Source organism: Malania oleifera, chromosome 1, assembly GCF_029873635.1.
Source record: "Malania oleifera isolate guangnan ecotype guangnan chromosome 1, ASM2987363v1, whole genome shotgun sequence".
NCBI lineage: Eukaryota > Viridiplantae > Streptophyta > Magnoliopsida > Santalales > Ximeniaceae > Malania > Malania oleifera.
In genome coordinates this window covers 138,312,468-138,335,002 of record NC_080417.1, presented here as the reverse complement: position 1 = coordinate 138,335,002, position 22,535 = coordinate 138,312,468, and the positions used below count along the sequence as shown (strand labels likewise).

The 22,535-nt window shown below is 36.7% G+C and overlaps 1 protein-coding gene and 1 pseudogene across 1 annotated transcript in view; both read left to right on the top strand.

The window, feature by feature from the left end:
- LOC131144184 (putative disease resistance protein At4g10780) overlaps positions 1–22,535 on the top strand; it is a 114,458-nt gene that overhangs the window by 64,267 nt on the left and 27,656 nt on the right. The window lies entirely within an intron of this gene.
- LOC131149266 (putative disease resistance protein At4g10780) lies at positions 3,842–6,362 on the top strand (annotated as a pseudogene).

Sequence of the window (22,535 nt, the reverse complement as noted above, 5' to 3'; positions counted from 1 at the left end):
AACCAACCAAACAAAAATCGAAAGGATGAACTAATGACGAAAGGAAGTGAGACCCAACCTATCCATCCAAAGGATACCTTTTAGAGAACGTGGTAAAAGATGTTGTTCTTCGTAAATGACATTGTTTCTCATTTCTCCTTCTCTAGCGAGAAAATCAACCGCACTATTGCCTTCACTATATTGATGTATCACCATAAAGTTCACTCCCTCTAGTTACGCCATGAGATCCTCTCAAAAATCTCAAAGATACCACAAGGTACATCTACCTTTCTGAAACTAATCAACAACAATTCGCGAGTCACTTTCAATAATCACATTACAATAATGAAATCGTTTACATAAACGAATTCCTTCTAGAATTTCTTTTAAATCCACCCAATTGTTCGTACCATTGCCAAAATAGTTTGAAAAAATTGCTTTTACCATGCCATGGCATTCCCGAATAATTCCTCCACCTCCTGAAGTACCCGGATTGCCCTTACAGCTTCCATCGCAATTAAGTTTTATCCACCCTGTTGGGGGTTTAACCCACGAGATAATTTTTCCAGGCTTGGCACAAACTCCTTGATGCTGAATTTGAAACTCTTTCAAAATTGTAATGTCTGATATCTTCAATTTTTGAAAAGAATTAGAGCTCTCAGCTAAAAAACTAACCCAGTATCGAACACATGTCTGATCCGCACTTTGATAAACTCCTTCCTTTCTCACCTTGCATCTTCAATTCCATAGGCACCACGTAATCAAATACGGAATCATACCGATTAAAATACCTTTAATAGATGATTTTCGAGCATAGTGGAACCAGTTTGCAATTCTGTTTTTCCAAAGTAGGTACTGTTGGAAAGGAATCCTCAACACCACACTAGCCTGATGCCAAACCTCTGAAGCCACCTCGCCTAAAGAAAGAATGTGATCAGTGTTTTCTTGGCTTCTCTGTACGCAGCAATCACAAGCCGAAGCCATTGATATTCCTTTGGCCTGAATTCTATCATCTACTGCCAAATATCTAAATCAGACTTTCCATAAACACATTGAGATTCTTCTAGGCAATAGAGAATGTCAAAACTTGTCATTCCACTCAAAATTATCACTTCTGCTCCTCACTGCCTCCCATGTCGTTTTTGTAGAGAAATTGTCGTCAGGGGCAAACTTCTAGATGAATATATCCTAACCATTTTTACCAGTTGGCACATTATGTAAGATTTCCATTGTTTTGTCGTCCCTAACCAAATCCATTAATAAATCAGAGTTCCAATTGTTATTCAACCAGTAGTCCTTAGTACACATCTTCTTGTTCGAAATATCCTCAATGCATACCGCTAATGGGCCTGATGTAAGCCACCTATCGAACCAAAAAGAAGAGTTCCCACCTCTCACCAAAATTTTAACATTATCCATAATTTCCGGAACGGTGGCCATCATTGATTTCTAGAATCAAGAGTCATTTGGTCTCTCATTCCTTATTAATAAATGATCATTTTTACAATATTTAGCCTTGAAAAAACTTGACCATAGATTGTTAGAAGTGAGCAGTCTGAAGGCAAATTTCATGAGAAGCGATATTTGGACTTCTTTAAGATCTCCCAAGCCCATACCCCCTTCCAAGGTGGGTTTACAAATTTTCTCCCAAGAGCGCCATTGAATATTCATTTTATCTTTCACCTTTCCCCATAAAAAATTAGCAAGAAGAGAGTTGATGCCAGTAAAAATAACTTGTGAAACATTTATAACCAACGTCAAATGTATCGGCATGCTAGACAACACGTCTTAATAAAATCAATCTTCTACCTTGCGAGAGCAACTTAAATTTTCACCCTATAATTTTCTTCCTAATCTTCTCCACCAGAGGCTCCAAGATCCTGGAAGACTATTTTCCAGAAACCAAAGGCGCACCCAAATACATAACTGGGAATTTACCTTCCATGAAACTCGTGATTCTCAATAACTCACGTTTCCGAGCAGGAGTAATGTATTTCGAAAGGAATAGTGCAGACTTTGTCTTGCTGATTTTTTGACCCGATCACTTCTCATACATCTCCAGAGCGTAAATCAAATTTCTAATAGACATTTTTCCCACCATTTGCAAAAATAAGAATATCATCCGCATAAAGCAAATGCGAAACAAAAGGGGCCCCAACCGGATGATTAAATTGTCCCATACGACCTGTCTCATAGTTTTTCCTAAGCAACCTTGTCAAAACCTCCTCCATTATGATGAATAAATAAGGAGAAAGTGGATCCCCTTGCCTCAAGCCTTAGTCGATTGAAAAAACTCTTTAAAAGTACAGTTAAAAATGAAGGCTTTGATGCAGTTTTTTTATCATTTAATATTTTAAGATATTTTTCTGCCTTTGCAGTTTTCATTAAATATTTGCGATTAACATATACAATTTTTTTGCCCAAATTATGCTCAATTTTATATTTTATTTTAATACACTTTTTTATCCCAAGTATTGCAGGTATCTATTAAGTTATGAATTAAATTTATTTACTTGAATGTTTAGATATTTAATCTTTTAATTTTTCTCTCATTCTGGAATTCTATTGCATATCTAAGTATATAAGAAATCTTGAAATTAAATCAGTGATTCTTAAAGGAAACTTGTGCTTCTTCAAAATGGATGGGATGATAATATTGGGGTCAATTTCACCTATTCTAGTCTTTGGAAATGCATGTCTGAAATTCACCTTTCGTTTTTCCGTCATGTTCGGTTTTGTGATGGTAATGGGGAGATAATCCAATTTTGGGAGGATCATCGGATTGGGGTGGGTGGCTCCTTTGGCATTTATGCCCCTTGTCTCTTTCAATTATCTTCTCTTAATGACTCTCCTATCTATGCTTTCTTCTACTTTCAAGAGAGTGGATTTCCTTGGGCTTTTCATTCTTTTCAATTCCAATTTGGGAGTGACAAAAGAGTTTGGGATTTAGATTCTTTTGGGGTTTTTTCTTATAATTCTTTATTTTCTTGTTTGACTCTTGCCCCTAATGCTTCTCCTTTTGCCCCTTACTCCCTCATTGGAAAGTTGAAGTTCCCTCCAAGGTTAAGGCCTTTTTGGGACAACGATCTTGGAAAAAATAAATACCAATAATGCTCCTAAAGTGTAGACCTTACAAGGCTCTATTCCCCGATGTGCGCGTCCTTGGCTAAAAGAGCGGAGAGACTTGCTCTCACTTGTTCTTTCATTTTCACTTACATTGGTCCTTTTGCAACAAATTGTTTGGAATTTTTGGAGAGAACTGGACTTTTTGGCAGTTCTTAGTTATAGTTTTCTTTTGGTGTATTTGGCTAGAGAGGAATGCCAGAATTTTTAACAAGTTGGACACCCCTCTTAACTTGCTTTGGATTAGAGTGATGTTTTTAGTGTCGCTGTGGGTTTCCGCGAATGGCTTCTGTCATTATCTTCCTCTGGCAGATTTAGAGCGGGACTGTGTTGCTTCGCTCGAGTAGAGCTGATATGTAATCTTTGTTTCCTCGAGTTTTTATTTTGCTCCTTTTTCTTTTGTTTCTAATGATTATCTTATCCTCCTTTTTTTTTTTATCTTCTTTTTTCTTTGTGTAATATTTTCCTCTCTAATAAATTTCTTTGTTTATTAAAAAATGATTATTTTTTTTTTTTTTCATTTATTTTGTGAAACATGACTATCTCTCACCCTTTTGGTGTCTGGTAGCGATGAATATCTTATGGAGTTGCACAAAAGGGTTAGGCAAGTACATTAACCTTGATGAAAAAATGCAAAATTTGAAACGGAAGTTGGAAATATTGGAAGTTCGTGAGGCTGACAAAAGCATAGAAGTTACAAATTTGGAGTTTCAAACGGGAAGGAAACGAAAGAGGGAAGTTGAAAATTGATTGAGAAATGTACAAAGCAAAAAAGATGAGGTACGAAGCATAGAACAAGAAGTCCGCAGGAGCATATCTAGTTCACGCATACATCTTGAGAATCAAATTGAGAAAATCACTGAGGAGGTGGAAGAACTTTTAGAACAAGGTAAATTTGCTGAAGGGCTCACAGTAGATGTGCATGATCCCTTAGAACTATTGACAGTGAAATTAGTGGGCCAAAAAGCAGAAGCGAGCATGAAAAAACTCTTGGCATGTGTAATGGATGACAGGGTGTTCAGCCTTGGCATCTACGGAATGGGGGGAGTTGGGAAAACCACACTTGCAATGCATATCCACAATGAACTCTTAAAGAATCCTTGGAGTTTTGATCATGTTTACTGGATCACCGTATCTCAACAATTGAGTATTTACAAATTGCAGGGTGACATTGCCAAAGAACTTGGCCTAGAAAATCTTCCTTCGGAGAACGAGAGGAAAAGGGCTGCCGCTTTGTTCAGAGCATTGGCAAACAGGAAGAAAACGGTGCTAATTTTAGATGATATGTAGGAGCATTTTACCCTAGAAAAAGTCGGGATACCTATTGGGCCAGATGGGCCTAAGTTGATTCTAACCACTCGATCATTAGCAGTGTGCCGCCGGATGGGTCTCCAAAAAAGAATCAAAGTGAAGCCTCTTTCAAATGACGAAGCTTGGGAACTATTTATGGAAAAACTCGAGCCTCATGACGAACTTTCTCCGGATGTGAAAGATGCTGCTATGTCCATGGCTAAAGAATGTAGGGGTTTGCCACTTGGGATTATCACAATGGCAAGAAGCATGCGAGGAGTCAATGACATTCATGAATGGAGGACTGTTGTGAAGGAATTGAGAGAATCAAAGTCAGGGAGACATGATATGGAAGAGGAGGTCTTCTCTATATTGAGAATCAGCTATGGTTGCCTGAAGGATCCAATAGTGCAGCAGTGTTTCTTATATTGCGCATTGTATCCCAAAGACAGTGTAATGAAAAGAGAGGAATTGATAAAGTAGTTTATTGCAGAGGGACTGATAAACAGAATGGACGGTAGGCAAGCGGAGTTTGACAAGGGTCACACCATATTAAATGAACTGGAAAACTCTTGCTTGCTAGAAAAAGTAATGCGCTGGGATATGAAGATGCATGATTTGGTAAGAGACATGGCGCTACAAATAAGTGGTCCTCGTTTCTTGGTAAAAGCTGGACTAAAATTGAGAGAAATACCGGAGGACTGGGCACAGGATCTGGAGAGAGTTTCCTTAATGCATAATGATATAACAGAAATCAAGGCAGGGATATCACCAAGATGTCCTAAACTCTTAACCTTGATGCTACAGCATAATATTGGCTTGAAGAAAATTGCTGACTCTTTTTTGTTGCAGATGTGTGCCCTTAAAGTTCTTGATTTATCTGGAAATTGTGATCTAGAGAGGCTACCAAATACTATATCAGACTTGGAGAATCTTACTGCATTATTGCTCGGATATTGTAAGTCTCTAAAATATGTGCCTTCACTAGCAAAGCTTCTAGCATTAAAGGAGTTGAACCTTGGAAAGACTGGTATAGAAAAAGCACCTGATGGTATGGCGAATTTGGTCAACCTAAAAGTCTTGTATATGGATTGTTATACGAAGAATATAGTTGTAGGAGAAGAGATATTGCATCAAATGAGGGATCTCGAAAAATTTGTTGGCCGAATCGGGGATGTGAGAAGATTTCCCCCACGGCTGAATGCCAACTCTATATTGGTTGGATCCGGAGTTTTTTATGATTTTCCATCATTGCAGCAGTGTTCTAAAGCAGTAACGCATGTGGGGTGTAGTGTGAATACAGAGATCCTTGTTCATTTATCTCCGAACATTGACTACCTAAGGTTTAAAAGGTGTCATGATTTAAGGGCACTTCTAGGCGGCACATTTTCAAGTCTCAAAGTGTTGGAAATATTGTTGTGCCCAAAAATCAAGAAGTTGTTTCCTGATAGGTTGGTTCGGCATCTCCGAAACCTGGAATGTCTTAGTGTCGGCGGTTGTGACAGCATTAAGGAGATAATAGGAGAAGCAGAAGAAAATGAGGACCGAGCAACTGCTGATCTAAGCATTACCTGTTCTACAAAATCGGCATAAAAACAATCGACCTTCCAAAATTGAGGTATTTAGAGTTGTGGGAGCTACCAGAATTGAAAAGCATCTGTAGGGGAAAGATGGTCTGTGATACTCTTAAAATTGTTGTTATAGAGGCGTGTCCAAAGCTAAAGAGGCTCCCTCTCTATCTTCCCCTGCATCCCGTGGATGGACAACCATCTCCTCCCCCTGCTCTCCGGGGAATCATTACTAAAGACGATGAATGGTGGGAATCGTTGGTCTGGGACCATCCCGCTGCTAAACCTGTCCTGCAACCCTTCCTCAACAGATACTAAGCAGTCTTAAGAAATGCCTGAGAAGAAGAGACACCATCAGTCTCACATTATTTACTATATTTGTGACCCATGATTGGAATGAAGTTATGAATGGTCTGAAATGCATGTACATTTTTTGTCCTGAAATGCTAAATCTAGCGATCTAAAGTTAAATTTAAAATTTTTCGCAGAACATATTTTTTTAGTAGTTAAAGTGGAATTGCATTATAATTCTATTTTCTGAAATTATTAATCTACTAGACTCAGAAACACCTCAGCATGTTTTATTTCTTTTGTTAAAATTGTGGACTTTATCAATATTTGCTGCCTTGGAATAAACAAATGCTCTTGAGAGGATTCCATAAGACTGTTTCTTTGTGAATCAGTCCATTTGTGAGGATTGATTCTCTATATTTTTTGGACATTGCCACTGACCACGATTGTTTGAAAAATTATGTTCTTTTTTAAAAAAATAAAAATTGTCCGTATAATTTTTTATGATGCTGCTATGTAGAGGTGGTCATGAAAAACTGAAGCTAATTGCAAAATCGAACAAACCAAATAACCGTTTTTTTTTATTTGGAATTTTCAATTTCTACTCAGTTAATGGCAGTTCGACCCATATAATAATCGTAGTTAACTAAACCAGAAACCAAATTGATAAATTACAAATATATAAAAACACTGATAATGTGATTACATATTATATAATATCTTAATAATTTAAATTTAAAATTTATTTTTTTAATAACAATTTAAAACTTAGGTTGGTTACTTTTTTATGTTATGTTTTCAGAATTGAATTTAGATTAGGAATTTTGTTTGTGTTCAATTCATGGTGGATGTCATGTAGAATGTTAATTTAAAATTAATAAATTTAAGAATTCTTACTAATTTTTGAATTTTAAAATTAACAAGTTGGTTATATGGAAGATAAAAGTATTAATTTGTATTTATTTTAGAATTTTTAATTGAGTCTAAAAGTTTGGTTTGATTAATTATTGATACCGAGAAATTTAAAAATCCAATTCCTATTCTAGTTTTCCAATCAATAAATCTCTCAAAAGTATGAAATTATGTTTTTTTTTTTTATTGCAATTTATGGTCAGTGTGAAACCTAGAAAATCTTAGAAAAAGAAAAAGAAATATAAAAAAGTTTAATTTTTTATATTTGATTATTGAAGAAAGTAAGAAAGGAAAAAAAATATTTAAATTAATAAATAAAAATATAATTTTAAACATCATTTATATTTCATTTTTAAAAATTTTTAATCACATCAAAATAATTTTATATTATTAGTTGTATTTGATATAAAGAGAAAATATAATAAAAATATAAATTTTTAATTTTATTTTTTTTCTTTTCCCAACTAAGAACCTTATCCAAATCATGATATATTTTCTTCATAATGATATTCATAAATCTTTGTCTCAAAATGGTACAAAATGTCATCTATAACTCCTTTTTTATTATTTCTTTATTTATAGTTACAAGAAATGTTATGTAGATTTATAAGTTTTTAATGCATGTGCCTTATTCTCTAATATTCTTAAAAAAAATCCATAAACCAAGAAATGTTCTTAATGAGAATAAGAAAAATTCACAAAAATGAAGAAATCAAAAAGATTTTGGAAAATAAATAAATAAATAATGGTTTTATTTGTAGAAAAACACTAAAATGAAGAAATCAAAAGGCATGTTAATGGAACAAGTGAATAAGAAACTAGAAAAGACCCTTTTAAAGCACAAAATAATTTTTTTCTTTTAAAGAAAAGAAAAGGTGTAAGGATGGCTCTTTCACCTCCCTGGAAAGTATACTCCTGCAATGTTAATTTGTTATCAGAATGACTAGCATAATTTCCATTGATTGGGAAAAAAAAAGAAAAGAAAAGAAAATTTATTTTCCCTTCGTCTTCCTAGAAAGTAGCTTCACCCATTTTAGAGCATACTTTTGTGGTTGGTTTTATTCTAGCCTTGCAATTGCATTCATTCTCCTTTGAAATCATTCAATTAATTAAACAATCTTGCTCCTCCTTAATCCAATCTCCATCTCCATCCTATACCTTCATCTCATTTTTAATCAGTAACTCATTCAACGAAGGATCTAGTTGAAACGTGTGATCTGTGTGTGTGTGTATATATATATATATGGGTTGATGTGTTTTGAAAGAATCCAAACCCGAGTGGGTTCCTATATATAAATTTTTTAACGAACGAAAAATATATCTAAATTATTTTTATTATCAGAGCACTAATTAGCTTTATTACAAATATTAAAATACAAATTTTTAAAATTCTAAAATATACAAACATATTTTAAATTGTTTTATATTAATTTTTTTATTCTACTCTACTCTTTCTATTCGTGCCCATGGACTTGTTACTTCAGATTTTTTGTACGATTAAAAAAAAAATGTAGTCAAAATGAGCTCTCATAATTTCGTAAAATAATATTTAATACTATAATTTTAAAAAATATTTTTAAAATAAATATAAATTTAAAAATTCCTGCATAAAAATTTTTGTCATCAACTAAAACAATAAAATTTTATAATCATATACTATAACTGTTAAATTAAACTTTTAACTTAAAAAAAAATTTAATTATAAAATTTAATTATATACATATATATACTTTTCTTTATAGGTTTCATTTAGATCATCATTTAGACACAATAATGGTCATATTCATATAAACTTATACTTTATCTTCAAATCATCAATATACTGTAAAAATCACTCTTATGTCTATTAATCGTAAGTCATGTTTACCACCATGACTAAGTTGTGCGATTCGAAAATTGGACTTAACTAGCTAAACGGTCAAACTAAATCAACGTACATCATCATTAAGTGAGATTTTCCTTATTAAACTCTGATCCAACTCAAGTGTGTACTCAGGAAAAATCTACTACTATATAAAATCACTCTGTAAATAGTATGGGTACACTTTGATCCGTTTAAACTTTAAGTTGCGATACCGAGCATTCATAATTTTTTGAATCGTCTGAGCCATAAGGGGTTTTAAAAATATTTTTATTATATAATTTCTATAATTATATAATATCATGAAAATCTCATTTTTATTCATATTTTTTGTAAAATACGCAACATAAAAAAAAAATCAACTTATGTAGTTTTTACTCATATTTTCGTGAAATATGTAATGTATAAATAAACTCATGTCACATAATTTTTATGTTAAAAATATTTTTTTGAATAGAAATTAATGATGTAAAATATCCAAGAGATTTAAAATATTTCTTAACTCAAAAATAAATGCAAGTATATTAAAGATAAAAATATGCGTAAAATTAAACTCAAGAGAATTTTATGAAATTAACTAACATAATCGAAATTTACTTACAAATAAATTCGGGTATGAATTTTAAATAAAAATCTAAAATAATCAAATTTACTTACAAATAAATTTGGATATGAATTTTAAATAAAAATCTAATATAATCAAATTTACTTACCTCTTCTTTTACATTGTGCTACGAATACAATAACTATCTCTAAGAAATAAGATCAGAAAGAGTGGGTGAGTGAGAACTTACTCAAAAATTCTCTCTCCACCACTAATTCTTTCACTCACTAATCATTCTCTTCCTTTGAAATTTTTTTATGAAAAATGAAGGTTGAGAGTTTCCTATTTATATAAAAATTTTGAGGAAAAAAATAGAATTTGTAAAAGTGTAAGGAGATTGGTGAAATTATAATTTTTTTTTTAAATTAAAGAATGGACATGGGATGAGTTAGACATGAGTTAGATATGGGATATGGATGAAAGTCATGTGAGAGTGCTTGCCACCACTCCCATTTAATTAATTCTTAATTAATTAATTAATTTTAACTTTTTTTAAAAAATTATTATTATTATTATTATCATTGTTATTATTTTTAAGTTATATTTTAGTTTTTTTTTTTAATAATTAAGTTCAAATTTTGAAAACTGATGTAGACCCCCACATGATCTTGTGGGTCCATACAACTTCTAGACTCAAAGTGGGTTCTATGTAATTCCATTAGTTCTCATACGATTTTATGAGTCCTACATAATTTCGGAACTCATGTGGACCCCACACAACTTCGGGACTCATGTGGGCCCCACACAGTCTTATGGGCCCCACATAGGATGCCTTTATTATTTTACCATACATTTCTACAAATTATATCTGTCAAAATACTATTTTATGTATATGTACTTATCTACGTGTATAAACAATATTTATTCTGTTTATCTTATGAAATTTCATTTTGACCAGGCTGACCTCCAAGGAGCGATTAAGCCGCAATGGTCTCTGAACACTCACTAAAATAAGGTCTTTCTTAAGCATCAAACATGAAATCAAAGATCTTACAAAAAAGATACTTCTGTATTGATATTAATTTAATGACCATTTTTATTATTTTATTATTATTATTATGTTTTAATCGTATATATATTTTTGAGTCATCACATTCTCCACTCCTTATAAAAATTTTGTCATCGAAATTTACTAATTTAAAATGAATACTGTATAATTGGTTGCGCTGTTTGAAAAAGTAAATTGATGAACGATTTTGATAAGTCTTAAAATAAATTGAGGGTTAATTTAGCGAAATATTTTATTTTGGGAACTGAATGGTGAATCGTCGGTCTAATAGGTGTTGCAATGGAAAAGAAATTCAGAAAATGTGAAAAATGATAATTATATATATATATATATATATGTGTGTGTGTGTGTGTGTGTGTGTGTCCTATAAATTAAAAATATACGAAATCTGGTCTTTAGAACTTTAACTCAACGTCAACATCTATCGAAGTGTTAGTGGTGTCACTGCTAACTGTATGGGTTCTTTTTTGGCAGAGTTGACATTTTGTAATGTCGCCGACTTGAGTCGAAAAAAGAGAGAGAGAACGCCCGTTTGTTTGGTAAGGGAAGAATAACTGTCCTCTTCCCCTTATCGCCTTTGGTGGGGATGCTCATAAAGAGTCATCGGTGGCCCGTACATAAGTATCAACGTGTTTTAAATCTCTTAGCAAGGGTGGAATAGGTCAGTATTATCACAAACCCTTAGTGTGGTGACTGCTATGTTGCCATTGTAAGGGGTATGACTCATTGGTGTGATGTTAGTTGTAAGTTTCATAAATGGAATATTGTCGATAGGAATGAGGGTACAAGTGGTTGGGAAAATGGTAGGAACACTGCTCGGGGCGGTAATGGCAGAGGAGGTAATATTGATAATTGGTGGGACAGTAGTTGAAATAGTGGCCACTTCAACTGATCCCCGTTTACGCCTACGGTTCTCAAACCAAAAGCGTACATTTCTCTGCTTGATTGGACCATGCCGTCGGAGTCGTGCTGTAAGCAAGATAGCCCGCTCCATAGAAGGGAGTTCCCCTTGACTACTGCGGAAGGCCTCCTCTAGAATCTCCAACTGTGTCTTACTGGATTTCCATCTTTGGATTGGCAATCTAGTGCTGCTCTCGGCAACTTGGGGAATTGGGTGATTTGACAACATTTTCGAGTAATTAGACAATCAAGAGAAAAGTTGGGAAGAACTAATCTCTACAAACAGAAATGTGGTTGTTCAAGATGGTAGAAAGTTGTGATGCTTAGAGTTTGAGGAGGGCAAACCCTTTTTATAAGGGAATGGCCACGTGTTGTGGATAGCGGCACGTGTCACGGATATCAAGCGACGCATTTTGCAAAAATCAAGGGAGATTGACATGTGCCACGAGAATCAAGAGAGAGCGACGCGTGTCACGGATATCAAGCAACGCGTTTTGCAAAAATCAAGGGAGAGCAACGTGTGATGCGAGAATCGAGTGAGAGCGACGCATGTCACGGATATTAAGCAACGCGTTTTGTAAAAATTGAGGGAGTGTGACGTGTGCCACGAGAATCGAGTGAGAGCGATATGTGTCACCAATATCGAGGGACATGTTTTATAAAAATCAAAAGAGAACGATGCGTGTCAGCGAAAATCGAGAGAGAGCAACGCATGCCTCGAGTGACGCGTTTTTTTTTTTTTTTAAATCGAGAGAAAGCGATATGTGTCGCGAAAATCAAGAGAGAGTGATGCATGCTGTAGAAATCGAGCAAGCGACACGTATTGCAAAATTTGCGGACTCAAAGTTTTGTTCATGTTTCTACATCTTTATTAATGTTTTAACTATAATTAATTTCATACTTAATCACCACTTGCGTGGGTGGCCTAGTGGTAAGGAATCGACCGTGCATTCGTGTGATCACGAGTTCAAGTCCCCACTATACCCAAGTGGTCTCATGCCCTGACCTTATTTCGGGGGAAAGTGAGCTATAACTTATGATTTCTATCCATGAGGTTTTTTTTTTTTTGTACTATGAGAGTACCCATTATATATTTATATTCCAATATTATTATTATTATTATTATTATTAGATCAAATATATATTGGGTATGTTTGATGGATCAACGATTTGACATTGGTTAGTTATTTGAAAAAGATTAGTTAATTTTTATATTACTTTCATTAATGAAATTTTTTTTTTATAATATAGTAAAATGTAAGTTGTATTTACTTTTATAAATTTATACAAAATAAAAATTAAAAATTCCGTCAAAATTTGTACTCTAAAATCAAATTTGGATATTTGATGGGAATTGAATATGCAATGAGTGTGTGTGTGTGTGTGTGTATATATATATATATTCATATTTAACTTGCACATGCTAAGAGATTTTTTTTTTGAATTTAAATATAATATAGTAACATTTAAATTATATTTAATTCTTTATAAACTAATACAAAATTAAAATTAAAGATTTTGTCAAAATATATATTCCTAAATTAAGCTTGAATATTTTGATAAGAAGTGAATATGTAAGGTAAAAATACATATTCATATCCAACTTGCACATGTAAAGAAATTTTGGGTAAATTTAGATTTCAGAATAAACCGTTTATTCATATCTATTTATATGGGTAACACCTCCAAAACTAATAGGGTCTAACGTGCTATTTTTTATATTTTTAGTGAAAATAATAATAGTGAAAATAAATAAATCTTGGATATTATTATATTATTATATTTATATATATGAAAATTTTAAATTATTAATGTATATGATTTAACAATTAATTATGAGTCATCAATATGGATACGTGTTTCTACAAACGTAAATAACATATTTAACTTAATTAACACATCTTTAATAATACTACTATTTTTCTTAGATAATATAAGATTGTTACCTGTCCTTGAGAATTGTCACGTTAATCTCATTTCCTTAAATGTTACTATCTTTAGGATCTATTATTAAACAATGATCAAATGTTGTTTTAAAGTAATAAATCTATTATTAATGTAAAACAAACTAAAATAAATATTCTAAACTACCTAATCCTATCAAAATCATGTTTTATGCCTAAATTCTGGTAAAATTTATATGTTAGAGTATGCAGAACCTATATCTTATTCTCTGATACCAATTATAAGGACTCAAATTCGAGTGGGTTTCTACATATAAATTTTTTAGCGAACACAAATAAATCTAATTTTTTTTTATTATCAGAGCACTAATTAACTTTATTACAAATGTTGCGACGACCCGTACCCGACCCAGAGAACCAATCTTTGGTTTAAAAATGGGTTCGGCTTGCGAACTAGGAAAAATGAATGTGTATTTTGAAAATGTGAATTTTTGTGGAAAACAATGTGTGGTAGAGTCACCACTAACCTTTTGAAGTGTGATTAGAACACTTGATTGCTACCCCACTAGGGGTAGAATTGGTCTGCGTCACCAAAGTCGGGCTCGGGAGTATGGTTGCGCAAGGGGAAGGTATTAGCACCCCCTACACGCCCGTTCATATGAACGGTACCAGATTAATAAAGAGTTTTCCTGAAATAAATGTAATAAGCCTTTAAAGATTACTCCCTTTCAAAAGTCAAAAAAAATGAAAATACTATATAGGTATTCCCTTATAACCGGGGCAATCCAATACCCCAAAGAGCTAATGCTCTTGGTTGCAATCATCGGGAAGGAAAATCGAAAATAGGATACAAAATACGCTCCCGGGGATTTTGAAATCTATAGGGTTTTTTTTTTTAAGTATCAAAAATACTATTTCCGGAGGTTTTTGAAATTTGTTCGGGATTGGAATGATTTTTTCTTGTGCCTAAAAAGATATTTGTGATTTTTCCTAAGTGTGAAAATGATTTTTGTGATTTTTCCCGAACTTTCAAAATAACACAAATGAAATCAATTGAAACCAAAATGTGAAAATACTTTTGGAATTTTTGAAAATTTCATGATTTTTGTGAATTTTATGGATACAACAATAATATACAAGCGAAATGGAGAAAACTGGGGTGAACCAGTTCGGGAATGGTGAGTCGGTCAAACGTTGACCAGTTTGGGGGAAAAACCAGTTTAAGGTCTTGGTCGAGACCAATGATTTTTTGGGGTTTTCCAATATCCTTCCGAATACAACAGAATTTTAGACAACAATCATGAAAGTCATGGTTTTAAAGATATGACTTTAGAATGTATTTTTAAAAATCTTGAATGTAGGGAAACAAATCTAACCTTTGCCAAACATGTTGGAAACTTTCTTGGATTTTCTTCAAAAATTTTCAAATGTAAATAATTTTAAAGCTTTAAAAATTTTTGAATTTTCTTTCAAAATTTTTCTGAATTTTTGTGTCTTTTATGAAATTTTTGTTTTTATTTTTGTTTTTATAGGTTAAAAGGAAGTTATTTAAAGTAAAAAAAAAAAGTGAAATAAAATCAAATAAACCAACAGAGGCCAATTAGGGAAAGGGGGGCAGAGATGTAACATAAGAAGAGAAAGCTCATTGGTTTTACCTATCGTCTTTTTCCCTCCGGTTTTCCTCTCCTGTCTGTGAATCCGCAGGGGTTAGTCTACAGCGCCTTCCCGAGGGTTGTTCTTGATCTTCGACTCGAGGCACTAAGGAGTACCTTCTTCAAATGGAGTGACCCGACACCGGCAGGAAATGGGATCAATCGATCGCTTGATCTTCTTTTGCTTTCCTCTGCTCCATTCTTCTTTTCCTATTGGTGAATCTACTAGGGCCGCCCTACAACGTCTTCCCAAGAGTTGTTCTTGAGCTCTGATTCGAGGCACTACGGGGTGCCTTCTTCAAATGGGGTGACTCGACTCCGATAGGAAATGGGATTAGTCGATCTCTTGATCTTCACTCAAAAAAAAAACTAATTTCATAAACTTATAATAGAAAATTTCAATATTTGAAATCTTCTCCTTACCACAACTAAGAGCTCTCCTCCTTGTGCTTGAAATGAGAGGGCTATTTATAGGCTTAGCTTGGGGCAAGCATAGGAAAGAAGACATAAGGGAGTGATGATGTGGGGAACCAAGTATGGGGGGAAGAATGATGAAGGGAAATTAGCATGGGAAGAATGGTAAAAGGAGAAAACAGGACATGTGGTGAGTTGATGATGGGGGGAACAAAGTATGGGATGAAGAATGATGAGAGGAATATAGTATGAGAAGAATGATAAAGGGAGGAAACATGACATGTAGTGAGTGATGATAGGGGGACAAAGTATAGGATGAAGAATTATGAAGGGAATATAGTATGAGAAGAATGATAAATGGAGGAAACATGACATATAGTGAGTGATGATGGGGGGACAAAGTATGGGATGAAGAATGATGAAGGGAATATAGTATGGGAAGAATGATAAAGGGAGGAAACATGACATGTGGTGAGTGATGATGGGGGAACAAAGTATGGGATGAAGAATGATGAAGGGAATATAGTATGGGAAGAATGATAAAGGGAGGAAACATGACATGTGGTGAGTGATGATGGGGGAACAAAGTATGGGATGAAGAATGATGAGGGGAATATAGTATGGGAAGAATGATAAAGGGAGGAAACATGACAGTGTGGTGAATGATTGATGGGGGGACAAAGTATGCCTGCATTTGACAAATTAAAATAAATAATAATAATAATAATAATAATAATAATAATAATAATAATAATAATAATAATAATATGAGGGTTCTAGAAGCTGTGCGGAGCCCATTGGAGATGTGTGGGGCCCACGCGCCTATGTGGGGTCCGCAAGCCGTTTGAGGGTTAGAGGAACCCGAGCTAGCAAGACACCGGATATGTGGATCTGAGCTAGCGTACTAGGGGGTAACGTGCATCGGATGTAGGAATCCGAACTAGTGTACCAGGAGATGTGGGGCCCACAACACATGTGGGGCGCAATGGAGATATGTGGGGTCCGCAAGCAATGTGGGGATCCACGAGCCGTTAAAGGGTTATAGGAACCCGAGTCAGCAGATACACACCGGCCAAAGGAGGTAACGTGCATCGGATGTAGGAATTCGAGCTAGCGTACCAGATAGGGTAACATGCATCGGATGTAGGAATTTGAGCTAGCGTACGAGGGGGTAACGTGCATCAGATGTAGGAATCCGAGCTAGTGTACAAGAAGATGTGGGGGCCCACAACACATGTGGGGCCCAATGGAGATATGTGGGGCCCACAAGAAATGTGGGATCCACAAGCCGTTTAAGGGTTATAGGAACCCGAGCCAGCAGACACAAACATGCCAAAGGAGGTAACGTGCATCGGATGTAGGAATTCGAACTAGCGTACCAGATGGGGTAACGTGCATCGGATGTAAGAATCCGAGTTAGCGTACCAGGAGATGTGGGGCCCACAACACATGTAGGGCCCAATGGAGATATGTGGGGTCCGCAAGCAATGTGGGGTCCACAAGCCATTTAAGGGTTATAGGAACCCGAGCCAGCAGACACAAACATGCCAAAGGAGGTAACGTGCATCGGATGTACGAATACGAGCTAGCGTACTAGATGGGGTAACATGCATCAGATGTAGGAATCCGAGCTAGCGTACTAGGGGGTAACGTGGATCGGATGTAGGAATCCGAGCTAGCGTACCAGATGGGGTAACATGCATCGGATGTAGGAATCCGAGCTAGTGTACCAGGAGATGTGGGGGCCCACAACACATGTGGGGCCCAATGGAGATATGTGGGGCCCACAAGCAATGTGGGGTCCACGAGCCGTTTAAGGCTTGTAGGAACCCGAGCCAGCAGACACAAACATGCCAAATAAGGTAACATGCATCGGATGTAGGAATCCGAACTAGCGTACCAGATGGGGTAACGTGCATCGGATGTAGGAATCCGAGCTAACGTACCAGGAGATGTGGGGCCCACAACACATGTGGGGTGCAATGGACATATGTGGGGCCCGCAAGCAATGTGGGGTCTACGAACCGTTTAAGGGTTATAGGAACCTGAGCCAGCATACACAAACATGCCAAAGGAGGTAACGTGCATCGGATGTAGGAATCCGAGCTAGCGTACTAGATGGGGTAACATGCATCGGATGTAGGAATCCGAACTAGTGTACTAAGAGGTGTGGGGCCCACAACACATGTGGGGCCCAATCTATGTGGGGTCCGCAAGCAATGTGGGGTCCACAAGGCCCTTTAAAGGTTAAGGAACCCGAGCTAGTAGACACAAACATGCCAAAGGAAGGTAACATGCATCGGATGTAGGAATCCGAGCTAGTATACCCAGGAGATGTGGGGCCACAACACATAGGGGACCCAATGGAGATATGTGGGGCCCACAGCAATGTGGGGCCTACAAAGATGTGTGTGGGTCCACAAGCTTGTTGGACCTACAAGGATGTGCGGGGTCCATGAACACCATGGGACCCTACAAGAATGTGTGGGGTCCACAATAAGTGGTGGGACCTACAAGCATGTGTGGGGTCCACAACCAGTGTGGGAAGGTTTTGACATGAAGCCTCCTCGGAAAGGCCTGGTTAAAATTGGGGTGTCTACAACTGCCCCTCTTTATAGGTCTTGTTGCTTTGGGGTAATAGTAGGAACTCTCCAATGTTATTTATTGCAACAGGCCTATAAAGATAAAAGACACCTATTTTAGTCAGGTCATACAACTAATCACGTGTCGTCTTCTGAGTAAGGCTATGTGCCGATCAGAAAAAAGGAAGATGGAGGGTGACCTGGATCGAAAACGTGGCATGATCTAGTCCGCCTAGGGAAAACATAGATTGTGCGGTTAAGGAGAGGTGCCACGTGTCAGTGATTGGGTGGCTGGTGTATGTGAGAGTGGATCGATGACGTGGCTCAATCCAAGTGGTCCTTGGAAAACACAGATCGTGCGGTTAAGGAGAGGTGCCACGTGTGAGTGACTGAGTGGCTGGTGTATGTGGACGTGGATCGATGACGTGGCTCAATCCAAGCCATCCTTGGAAAACATAAATTGTGCGGTTGAGGACAGGTGCCATGTGTCAGTGACTAAAAGGCTAATGTATACGTGTGTGGATCGATGATGTGGCTCAGTCCAAGCCATCCTTGGAAAACACAGATCGTATGGTTGAGGAGAGGTGTCACGTGTGAGTGACTGAGTGGCTGGTGTATGTAAACATGGATCGATGACGTGGCTCAATCCAAGCCATCCTTGGAAAACACAAATCATGCGGTTAAGGACAGGTGCCATGTGTCTGTGACTAAGTGGCTGGTGTATACGGGTGTGGATCGATGATGTGGCTCAATCCCAGCCCGTCCTGGGAAAACACAGATCATATGGTTGAGGAGAGGTGGTCACATGTGAGTGACTGAGTGGCTTGGTCAAATTGAGCTCCGGATCATGGAGGTGGCATAATCCTAACCGTCCTTGGAAAACACCAAATCGTGTGGTGATCAGGGTGGCCACGTAGGACTTTTGTGTGTGGAGGAAAATGAGCCACGTGTTGGTGACTGAGTGGCTGGTCAAATGTGATCCGGATCAAGGCATGGCAACAATCCTAACCGTCCTTGGAAAACACAGATCGGTGGTGATCAAGGTGGCCATGCAGACTTTTTGATCGAATGGATGACGGGTTGCCATGTGGTTGAATCTTGTGGCTCCGAGCATTAGATATTTAAACCCAAATTTTTAGTTCTGTTCATTTCCCTGCATTTCATTCTCTTGAACGCCCTCTCTTTTCTCTTCTCTCTTCTCTCTCTTCTTTCACCCTCTCTGTTCTTCTCTTTCATCTCTGTGCTCCTATTCTTATTTGCTTGCGAACCTGAAACCCTAGCCCCTCTTAATTTCTTACCCACTCTTTCCTACCTCCAACTCTTTCTCTCTCCTATACCATTCTTCAGAGACCTTAGATCTTGGCAACTTAAGATCCCAAACATCTTTAGAGGTGATCCAGCTCCGATCGGCCTCCTATTCTGTCTTCGCAGTCAGATCTGGTGAAGCCCAGACAAATGAGATCACCGGGAGTGCCCTGGTAGGGAAAATCCGTAGCAAATGCAAGGGGAGTTCTTTCGAACTCCCAAAGGAGATAAGCTATTTCTTTCTTCTCTTTATATAGATATATATATATAGATATATATATATATATTTTCAATGTTGTTTAGGCTTGATTACTGATTGTTATATGTGTGGAAATTTAGGGCTTGAGGTATTTAAGGCTTCTTCTTTGGAAGTTAGGTTTAGGGTTCATTAGGGTTTCAGTTGGGGGTGTTGAGGTCGAGGATGAGTCAACTCGTCTTCGAGTCGAGTGAGTTGAATGAATTCGGGGGATCACGAGCGAGCCACATGGGCTCTATCACGTGTTTAGGTCATGTGTGGTCTTTAGGATGGGCTTGAGTGAATTGGGTCTGGGTTTGCTTTCAAAAAAATGGGCTTTTATTGAGTTTTAAAACGGGTCGGGCCTATTTCAGAAAGAAACAGGGCCCAAGTCATTTTTAAAATAGGCCGGCCCATTTTTTTTTTTTTTTTTTAACAAAAGTCGGTGTCTATTAAAACAGTTGGGCTTGGATTGAGTTTTAAAATCAGGCCGGACCAATTCAAAAAGAAATAGGGCCCAAGTCATTTAAAACAGGCCGGCCCACTTTCCCTTTTCAAAAATAAAGCCCGTGTATATGTTGACTTGATTGGTCACACCCAGTTTTGATTATGACAAATACTCTTGGTACTAATGGTTGTACTGAGAATTGCATGCAGGATCACCTTGTGCGCGCTTCGGGACTAAAAGACTTATTATGATGGCGTGCGGTGTTCGTGCTGATGAATGAAGAATCTTGTGCTGCATTTGTATTCATTTTTCAATTTCTTCATTCTGTGATGTAATTTTATTATGGACTGTACATTCATATGGCTTGTAATAATTTGCATCATGCATGATAGGTACATATGCTCAAATTGACCTTAGATTGACCATAGGACCTCCAAATAACATGAAAAACGTTTTTCATAAAATGCCTAATTTATACAAAGGTTTTTTTTAAATGGTTTTTACAGTTAAAGAAGCAAACCTAAATTTTTCAAAGGGGTTCGTCAACCGGCCAATCGCCAAATGTTAGAAATGAGATTTTCTCACTCAATTGGATCCTCATCAAACCATGTTCAACATGATAAGTGTGGGTATTTACATGCTTGCGTTTGATACAAGAACATCCAAATTGGGAGTTGCACGAAAACGTATGGCAAAACACTGAAAGGTGTTCGTAAGAGAAAACTCCTTCATGTTTCTTCTTCTCATCCTCATTGATGGCACTTTTTCTCATAACCAAAAGTCATTATCTTACAATGTGTTCAAACCAAAAAAAAAATTGGGGAAGTTGTGGTATTTTTCTCTTACCTTTCTAATTGGTATCAGAACATCAAATTTGGAGTTATTAAGAAAAGTTTATGGCCGAAACACTAAACAGTGGTCTGTGCACAAAGTAGAGGCTAGTCCGACCGAGCCTTCACTAGGTCGACCGAACTCCTTTTGGTTGAAATTTTGACCACTTGGTCGACCGAAACTTGTAGTTCAAAGGCCTAGTCGACCGAAACCCTCCTGAGTCAACATTTTACATCGACGACCGAGAGCTTTTTAAATCCTACAACTACCTATCGACGACGGAAAGGTTTCTCCGAGAATTTCTACGGTCTGGTCGCCCGAACCAGGCAGTTCAATGCCCCTGGTCAACCGAACTCAAAAAATTGCAAATCGCCCTCTCCGGTCGACCGACCTTCAGATTCAACAGTCCCCTAGGGCGACCGCGCCAATTGAGTCCTGGTCCGACCGGAACATTTTTGGGGGGTCGACCGGACCTCTCGAGTTGGCCCCTTTTTACCGCGTTAAACATATTTTAAACAAGGAGGGTTATTATTTTAAAATGAATTAAAACTTTCTTAATAATGCCTAATGCCCAAGGTCCCCAACGGTCAAAAATCCCTCCTTGACTATATGTATTCATTTATCATTATTACAAGGATTAGCAACATTATTAGGGCAAACTCTCTCAACTCTTAAAACGCTAATATTGCCAAAAACTTCTTGCAAACACTCACCTACTCTTTTTCAATCTTTATTTCCTCTAGCATTGTGAGTATTTCGATAAGGCTATAATACGTAATCTTTCTAGCTAATACTCTCTTTGGTATAAAGGTTGATTGTTTATTTTGAGAGTATAGGCCTAAGTTCTTCCACAGATTTTTCATTGAGAAATCTTGTGTGGGAATACTTTAAAGGGTTGTGGTTCTCGCTATGGTGGTTGCATAGATACCTAAACTTAGAGTTTGTGTGCAAAAAATTCCTTTTGTGAAAAGCGATCTTTCAAACAACTCCCTTGTGCTTTAGACATTGAAATTTTTGTATTGAGTTGTTTGATCTATCTTGCTTAGCATATTTGAAACCTTGATCAGATTTTTGTGATATTCGATATTGTGTTTTCAAATCTTGCTTAGATTACACACTATAGATCTCTGATTGTTATCATACTTGATTGAGTGGTTTAGCACACATTAGAGCACTGAGCATACTACATACATCGTCGTGCTTTATTGATTGAGCTGTATTGTGCACACTCTGGCTTTTTCTAGAAGCCATTTCCATGTACAAAACTTTTATACACTTTGGTTGTATTTCAGGCACGGGGCCTGAAGAGGGCGACTAGCCCTTAAATAGTCCCGGTTGGCCTTCGACCCGCGGTTAGAAGCTAGGCGTCATCCTGTTTAAGGCGTGTAGGTTTGAGGTCAGTCCCCGCTAATTGACCTGGTTAATGTTTAGTCACCCTTGTTAATTTGACCTGGTTTTGAAAACAGTGTCGCTCCAACCCTTAGTGACTTATTAGTGGAATCCTCAACCTTGCGAGTTGAGGCGGGTACGTAGCACTTGGCCGAACCCCCGATACATATCGTGCGTGTTCTTTCATTTTCCGCAATTATTACTGCACATGTATGTTATATTGTAAATGATGAATTTC